Source organism: Cherax quadricarinatus, chromosome 26 (genome assembly GCF_038502225.1).
Source record: "Cherax quadricarinatus isolate ZL_2023a chromosome 26, ASM3850222v1, whole genome shotgun sequence".
Taxonomy (NCBI): Eukaryota; Metazoa; Arthropoda; class Malacostraca; order Decapoda; family Parastacidae; genus Cherax; species Cherax quadricarinatus.
The window spans coordinates 13,827,321-13,835,681 of record NC_091317.1 but is presented as its reverse complement, the minus strand read 5'-3'; the positions used below and the strand labels follow the sequence as shown (position 1 = coordinate 13,835,681).

Below are 8,361 nucleotides of genomic sequence, written 5' to 3'. Positions count from 1 at the left end.
ATCTCAGATGGAGTGATGTTCTGGAGAAGGGTACAGCCAGAGTGAAGTTGCTGCTTTCTGCCCATCTTGTGGCATATTATTATTATAATAAAAAAAGAAGCGCTAAGCCACAAGGACTATACAGCGCTGCAGGGCAGGAAGGAAGCGAGGGCATCAGGTGGCAAAAGGGAGATGGATGAGTAATAGGTTACGGATAACAGCGGGGTAGTGGATGGTGAAAGGGTAAAGGGCAGCAAGAGACTGAACTAGAAAGGGCTGAGGGGAGTGCGAAAAGTATCATCAGAGTTTGTGGAGTAAATCAGTTGTTGTCAAGAAGTCAATGAGAGTCAGGATTAAAGGAGGGTCCATCAGCAAGAAGGGAAGGTAAAGAGAGAGTAGTAGAACGAAGACGACGTTGGAGGTAAATTCTGCGTGCTCGTTGATAGAGGGCAGTCTAACAGAATGTGGCTAATCGATACTGGAACTTGACACTGCTCACAGAGAGGAACAGGGTGCCTCTCCATGAGATACCCATGAGTAAGACGAGTGTGGCCAATGCGAAGGCGGGAGAGAGTGGTCTCCCAACCACGGCACTGATGACAAGAAGACGGCCAGTAACCTATGCTCAGTTTAATAGAATGAAGTTTGTTACCGAGCAGAGTTGACCAACGTTGTTGCCAACGGGTGCGAAGGTGGGTAGCTATTGCAGCAAAATAGTCCAGAAATGGAACACCTCTATAGGAAATTGGTAGGTCATGTACTGCTGACCGCGCAGCAGTGTCTGCCTGTTCATTGCCCTGTACGTCGACATGACCAGGGACTCAACAAAAAACAATATCTTTATGTTTGGTAGAGATACGGCGTAGCCAAAGTTGGATACGGAGAACTAGGGGATGAGATGTATCAAATTTTCGTATAGCCTGTAGAGCACTAAGGGAGTCTGAGACTACAACTGATGACACAGACATAGATGCAATACGAGTAAGTGCTGCAAGAATGGCATACAGTTCAGCAGTAAAAATGCTAGCTGAAGACAGTAAATGCCCCCGCACGACGCTGTCCGGAAACACTGCTGCGAATCCGACGCCGTCTGAAGACTTAGAGCCATCTGTGTACACAGCGGTGGCATGAGAATGGGAGTGGAAGTGATCAAGAAAAAGAGAGCGGGAAGCCACCGTAGGCAGTTGAGCTTTCGAGCAAGGGAGTGAGAAAGAACAGACCTGAACAGCTGGAACTTCCCAAGGGGGTAGGAAAAAGTGAGATGCTACATGAACATATAAAGGTGGTAACTGAAGGGAAGACAAGAGTGAATGTAGGCGAAGAGAAAAGGGACGGAGCAAACGGGTGGCGAACGAATAAAGAATGTCTACTAATATCGGTGACCATTCTATAAATGGAAGGATTGTGTAGATCGTGAGAGCGTACATAGTAGCGAAGGCAATGGGCATCACGGCGATCAGACAAGGATGGAACATTCGCTTCTGTATAGAGGCTCTCAACAGGGGAAGAGCGAAAAGCACCAAGGCACAAACGTAATCCTTGGTGATGGATAGAGTTAAGGCTAGAGAGAGTAGCAGGAGAGGCCGCGGAATAAATCTGGTCACCATAATCGAGTTTCGATAAAACGAGGGCTGAATGTAGGCGAAGCAGAGTTCGACGATCAGCTCCCCAGGAAAGATGAGCAAGGGTTTTAAGAAGGTTTAGCCGGCTGTGACAAGTTGCCTTCAGAGAGGTAATGTGAGGTTTCCAGGATAACCTACGGTCAAAGAGAAGGCCTAGAAACCTGACTGTATCACGTTTGGGGATACAGGAGCCATAGAGATACAAAGGATGATCGGAGATAACAGAGCGTCTAGTGAAAGTAATTTGGTGAGTTTTGGTACTTGAAAATTTAAACCCATGCGTGGTGGCCCAAGTGGACACACGGTCGACCACATGCTGGAGAGAAACTGCAATAAGATGACAGTCAGCGCTTGCACAAGCAATAGCGAAGTCATCAACATAGAGTGATGACCAAATATTGGGTGGAAGAACAGAGGCCAAATCATTTATAGCAAGGAGAAAAAGTGTTGTGCTTAGAACACATCCCTGAGGGACACCTTCAGCTTGGACGAAGTCCGGGGAAAGAACATTATTGACTCGAACACGGAAATGTCTGTCAGGTAAAAAGTTCTTAAGGAAGGATGGTAGATTGCCTCGGAGGCCTAAGGAATGGGCCTGGGCCAAAATATTATACCTCCAAGTTGTGTCATATACCTTCTCAAGGTCAAAAAATATGGCAATAACTGAGTGATTATGCGCAAAGGCATTATGAACTTACGTATCCAAGCGTAGTAAGGGGTCTATGGTAGAACGACCCTTACGAAAGCCATATTGACTAGCGGAGAGACTGTTGTGTGTCTCTAAATACCACATAAACGTCGATTTACGAGACGTTCCATTACTTTGCAAACTGCACTAGTAAGAGCGATGGGACGATAGTGGGAGGCAACATGTCCTGTAGTACCCGGTTTGCGGAAAGGGAGAACAATGGCAGATTTCCACAGCTGGGGAAGAACTCCTTGTGCCCAAATAAGATTGAAGAGGTGTAAGAGGACTACAAGGGCTGACCGATGTAAATGTTGTAACATACGAATATGAATGTCGTCAGGCCCAGCTGCCGATGATCGGCAAGCTGAGAGCGTTACCTCCAGTTCTTGAAGTGTAAAAGGCACATTATACTGTTCTTCTCTGAGAGAAGAAAAGTCCAAGGGTACTAACTCTCTGGCAGACTTTTAGGAAAGAAACGAGGGGCATAGATGGAGCCCTCGGGAAATACGGACCAGATGTGTGCCAAGTTCAATGGCAATGTCGAGAGGGTTTGCTACATCAACACCAGCGACCCGTAGAACAGGAGCCGGGTCAGGAGAGTATTTACCACTCAATTTCCTCACTTTTTTCCAGACTGCACTCATAGAAGAAGCAGAGGTGATGGTGGAAACATAGTCTCGCCAACAAGTGCGTTTAGCTTCACGGATGACACGGCGAGCGATTGCACGCTCCTGCTTAAAATCAAGAAGGCTCTCAGCGGTTCTATTGTACCGGTACCTGCCCCATGCAGCACGTTTCAAACGTACTGCACGAGCACAAGCAGGAGACCACCAAGGCACGCACTTCTGAGAATGCCTGCCTGAGGTTTGGGGTATAGAATGAGAAGCTGCGGTATAAAATGACGTCGAGAAGAGGTGTAGGAGCTCATCAATGGAGGATGAAGAAGGAACCTCACTAAAAGCAGTGAGGTGTGAGTAAAGATCCCAATTTGCCCAATCAAATTGCCAGCGAGGGCTACGGAAAGGTGGTGAATAGGAAGGAGAAGTAAGAATGATCGGAAAATGATCGCTGTCATGTAAGTCTGGTAGAACAGACCAGGTGAAGTCTAGTGCAGTGGAGGAAGAGCAGACTGATAGATCGATGCAAGAGAGAGTATGAGTACGAGGATCAAAATGGGTGGGAGTACCCGTATTTAAAACATGGAGGGGGTGAGAGGCGAGAAAAGCCTCCAACTGGATGCCACGTGAGTCACAATGAGACCCCCCCCCCAGAGGAAATGGTGGGCATTAAAATCACCAAGTAACAGAAGTGGTGGTGGTAAGGATGAAACAAGAAAGGCAAAGTCTGGGATAGAAAATGCTCGAGGAGAGAGATATAAAGAACATATTGTAAACCACTTATTCAAGTGGATACGGGCTGCAGTGTAATGCAGCGAGGTATGGACAAATAGTTGACAGTACGGAATATCATTGCATAGAAGAAGGGCACTTTCATTAAAGGTCCCATCTGAGAAAGGATCCGAAGAATACAATAAATTATAGCCTGAGATAGGTTGGAAGACAGCCGAGTGTAATTTTGGTTCTTGTAAGCAAGCACCAACAGGGGAAAACCTGGAAAGCAACATCTGAAGTTAACCCTGATTACCCGAGGCCGCGGATATTCCACTGTAAATAGGCCATGATTGGCGATGAAGAAAATACTAGGAATCTGAAGGTAAAGGCACCTACGGACTAGAGGGGTTAGAAAAGTCAATGTGTGGTGGCATTGGAAGACGTTCAAGTAACGAAGGAACGGAGCGGTGAGAAGAATGGGGTTGTGAAGATGGAGAGGGAAGAGAAGGAACAGGAAGTGAATCAGTGTCCATTGAAGGTTTAGTCTCTGCAATATATTCTGAAATGGCTTCAAGTGTTTCTGGATTCAAAGATGTATGGGAGACCATATTGGAGATAGAAGGAGGAGGGTGAGTAAAGATTGGGACAGTAATGGACTGTACCAAAGTAGAGGGGGAGGGAAGAGTGTAAGGGACTGGAGATGAAGTGTGGGGGGGACAGAAGAGGGAGAAACTTGGGAGGGGATGGGGGTGGAAGGCATAGTACGAGGAGGAGGGTGAATCTCCACACTTGTAATAGAGCCAAAGAGAGGGGAAGAACTAGGTACAGAGACTGGAAAGGTAAAGTGTGGAGGTGGAAGAAGGGAAGGAAGGGGCAAAGAAGATTTGAGCAATGTGGGTTTTTTGGACTTCTGAGAAGTAGAGGGGCGATTGGTATTAGGTGTCGTACGAGGTCTTGTCGATACTGGGGCTTGTGAGGAAGGACGCGAAGATGTGAGAACAGACTGAGTTGTAGTCGGTACGTCAGAGCCAAGGACAGCAAAAGGATTAGATGCCGGAGTGGCTATGGGAGGGGTAACAACAGAGGAGGCTGCAGATGGGACCCCAGAAGTGGGGGGATGTTTGGAAACACGAGAATAAGAAACACGGGGTAGTTTCCCTTGGAGGCAGAGATGAGTAACTGCCATAGCATAAGGGAGACCTTCTGCCTCTTTGAGGCAACGGATTTCACGTTCATTTAAGTAGACCTGGCAACGGCGGGAGTACGAAGGGTGAGCTTCATTACAATTAAGGCAAGATGGAGGTTGACTGCAAGATGTATTAGAATGGTCGTCGGCACCACAGACTGGGCATTCGGCCATAGATCTGCAATATTTCACTGGGTGACCAAAACGCCAGCAATTTCTACATTGTTGCGGTGTAGGTATCACCTTTCGAACTTGTAACCGATGTCCCACGACATATACAGAGGACGGGAGTTCTCGGCTGTCAAAAGTTAAACGAGCCACATTGCAAGGGTAACGTCTCCGCCCCCGGGCAGGAAGGACATAAGTGTCTACTTTGAGGATTGGGAGATCCTGGAGTTCCAGCTGTTCAAAAATGTCATTGCCACATGACTGGAAATTCTGTTGGACTATGGTATGGGGCAGAATGACAGTACCACTACAAGAATTGAGAGAAAGATGTTTTTCAATAGTGATAGGAGTAGTAGCGATATTCGAAAGGAGAGAAAGATCATGAGCTTGGGTAGCATTCTGGACAGTGACGATGCGCGTACCGTTCGAGAGCATGAAATGAAATATCTCTACCAACATGACGCAGGAGCGCTTTGCCAATACTATGGTCAGAAAGGTAGGCAGAAGAAGAAGTCGGTCTTAAAGTAAAGAATTTAGTCCATTGTGTGGTCCGAAACTGAGCGTGGAGAGGGAGTGCTTGACGTGTCGGTCTTTTCCGAGTAGAATGGGAAGGTAACGAAGGAGCATCATCAGGAGATTGACGTTGGCATTTAGGAGTAGGACCGGAGTTGGTCCAGCGTGAAATGGGCGGGCGATTCGAAAATTGCCGTACCGTAGAGGGAGAAGCCGGAAGCATAGTCAAAGGAGAGCGGAGTTCAGACAAATAGAAGGAGTCAGTCGAAGCCCCGGTACCTAAAGCGGGTGAGGAAACAGCACCAGCAAGAGGTACAGGGGCATCAGGAGTGTCCGAAGAGTGGTCTAAACACAAGGCAGGGTCAGAATGGGGTGCGGTATCAAGAAGGGGCCCGGGGGTAGTGGGTTCATGGATTGGGTTCTCCATGGTTAGGTTACTCCTTTGCTTTTTGTTTTTAAGAAAAAAAAAGAAAGAAGAAAAGAAAATAAAAATAAAAAAAAGGGGGGAGCGGGGAGGAATAGTTCCCAGGAGGAATGAAAGGGCCGGAAATCTCCCTCCGCGCCCAACAGGACCTCAACACCGCTAGTAGCGCAGATGCAGCATGGAACCCGTGCCATACCCTACCCTTCATGCCAGTAAACCAGCAATCCGGGATAGCAACCTCACATCTGCCGAGCTACCTCGGTGGACAAAAGAGAGGGCGGCCGGATATCCGCCACAAAGCATACCTCCTTCGGCCACCACCCCCGGAATCCGAAAGGTGGCTTCCAGAGATACACCCGTCACCCGAAAGACACCCAAAGCTACTCCGGGATACCGGAGAGGGATCGGGACATCCCCAGGCAATCCAGATTCCACGGCAAACTACGCCACCCCCAAGAACCTCAACGGAATGGGATGGACCCCGGTGTCCTTTCCCCTACCTAGGAACTAGCGTGCCTGTGGGAGAAATCCCAAAGGCCAAAAGGAGGAAGGGCAAAAGGGTGGGGTGGGGAGGAGGAGGAGGAATGGAAAAAGGGGAGGATGGGATAGGGGAGGGGAGAATGGGGGGTAATTAGGTTCGGTCTGAGGAAGAAGACCGACAGGGCTAATTCCTCAGACCAAGAACCTCTTCACCACGCCAAGGAGCCCCCCTTGAAGAGGGTCTTGTGGCATAAAAGTTTGTTTCACACTGTCCTCGAAGTGGATCCAAGTGTGGTACTTTGACAATATTGGCCTTGTACATAACAGTAAGGCCACCCACATCCCTCCTATGTTGAAGGCTCTGCTGAAATGACAGATCCAGGATGGGTCCAGGCAAGAGATGAGACATCTTGCTCTGTTTTCTACTCTGTCAAGCAGTCACAGATGAGAGGGGGGGGGGGGGGTAGGCAGCCAAACCAAGAAAGTGGAGCATACTCAAGGTGTGAGCGTACTTGTGCCTCTTACAGAATCTTGCAACCCCTGTCAAGCAGATGCGAGATACGGCAAAGTGCTGTAAGCTTCCTGGCTGCCTTATTTGCAAGATTTACAGCATGGTTTTTCATGATTAGTTTGGAGTCAAATTTCACCCCAAGGATATCAACTTCTTCTCCAGGTGCCAACACCCTCCCATTCATCCTTACTACTGCACCAGCATTACCATCATGGTGCCTAGAGACGATCATCATAAATACTGTCGGAAGGAGAGGTGCAGAGTAGTAGTAGTAGTGAGAATGTAGCCACTGAGAGGTCAGGTCCCTCTCAGATCCAACAGTTCTCACTTGAAAGGGTTGTCCAAGGTGTTTTCTGTACCAAGAGGCCATGTGTTGCAGTGTCTGACAAGATGAACATCAAAATGGTATACAATACCGACAGGTTGGTAGGTAAGACACATAGGCAATAGTTAGGCAACTTTATTCCGAAACGTTTTGCCTACACAGTAGGCTTCTTCAGTCGAATACAGAAAGTAGGCAGGAACAACAGAGAATAAAGTTGCCTAACTGTTGCCTATGTGTCTTATCTACCAACCTGTCGGTATTGTATACCATTTTGATGTTCACCTTGTCAGACACTGCAACACATGGCCTCTTGGTACAGAAAACACCTTGGACAACCCTTTCAAGTGAGAACTGTTGGATCTGAGAGGGACCTGACCTCTCAGTGGCTACATTCTCACTACTACTACTACTCTGCACCTCTCCTTCCGACAGTATTTAAGTCTCTGCACTGTCGCTTGATCTTCAGATAGTTCCTGACTATGGAACTGAACTTCTCCAGGCTGAGGGACTGACAACCTCAAAATTCTACGACTTCAAGGGTGATGGACTGATTACATCGTCTTCACATCTCTGCTGTTCCTGCCTACTTTCTGTATTCGACTGAAGAAGCCTACTGTGTAGGCGAAACGTTTCGGAATAAAGTTGCCTAACTGTTGCCTATGTGTCTTACCTACCATGCTGATATGTTGTTAAACTTCTCCACTAAGTGGCACCAGTCACTGTGTGGTAGCACTGGACATTGCTGGTGGCTTCGACTGGGTGTGGCACCAGCAACTTCACTCTGGCTGTACCCTTCTCCAGAACATCACTTCATCTGAGATCATTTATCCCCAGGATGACTCGAGTATGGAACACATTCGTACAGCGTTATGATGTCAACGAGATAAAGTCAGTTGATCAGATGAAAATGCTGGCCCACCGATGGCTCCAACTTCATCCTGTTCCCTACTTGTATGTCTCGTAGCAATAAAAATGCTTTCAAATGAGCTGATGTAGGTAACAGCTAAGAGCTGTTAATAGCTTGTCAATAAAGCTAGGGATCCTTAAGCTAACCTTGTCAAACCCAGTGATAAAAAAAAAAAAGGGGGGAGAGAGTAACAAAACTTAAACAACTGAACTTTTCAGGTAGCTATT

The 8,361-nt window shown here is 47.6% G+C and overlaps 1 protein-coding gene across 1 annotated transcript in view; it reads left to right on the top strand.

The window, feature by feature from the left end:
- The window catches only part of LOC138853244 (golgin subfamily A member 6-like protein 22), a 29,105-nt gene that overhangs the window by 19,799 nt on the left and 945 nt on the right, over positions 1 to 8,361 (top strand). The gene's annotated exons all lie outside the window — the stretch shown is intronic.